Genomic DNA, 452 nt, shown 5'->3' with positions numbered 1-452 from the left:
AAAAAAAAACCCACAAGACATTTATTCATTCATATCTTCAAAACATGAAATTTATCCAGATAGGGAAAAAGCACTCTTAACAAAGTAGAAATCTTTTCTTTTTTTAAGCTAGAATAAATTTATTTCTTCACAAAGAAGTCTGAAAAATGTGTTTCTTGATAGTAGCAAACCAAAATCCAATGCATCCTTCTTACTCTAGCATTCAATAGTTGCTCATTGTTTATAGGGGATGTGGCCTTCTATAGGACAGACCATTTTACATTTTATCATCATTTCAGCCACATTCCTAATACCTTAGTGTCTTTCTGACTTTACCCATGCTGTTCATCGCTTGGAATGCTGTCCCTCTCCTTTCTACCTGGGGAATCACATTCATCTCACACAATAAAATTCAAATGCATTTCTGCTTGAAGCTTTCTATAACCATATAGATAGAATTAATCACCTTGTGA

This window comes from Alexandromys fortis, unplaced genomic scaffold, assembly GCF_014885135.2.
Source record: "Alexandromys fortis isolate MF-2015 unplaced genomic scaffold, M_Fortis_MF-2015_v1.1 scaffold_10, whole genome shotgun sequence".
Taxonomy (NCBI): domain Eukaryota; kingdom Metazoa; phylum Chordata; class Mammalia; order Rodentia; family Cricetidae; genus Alexandromys; species Alexandromys fortis.
This window is presented reverse-complemented; position numbering follows the sequence as displayed.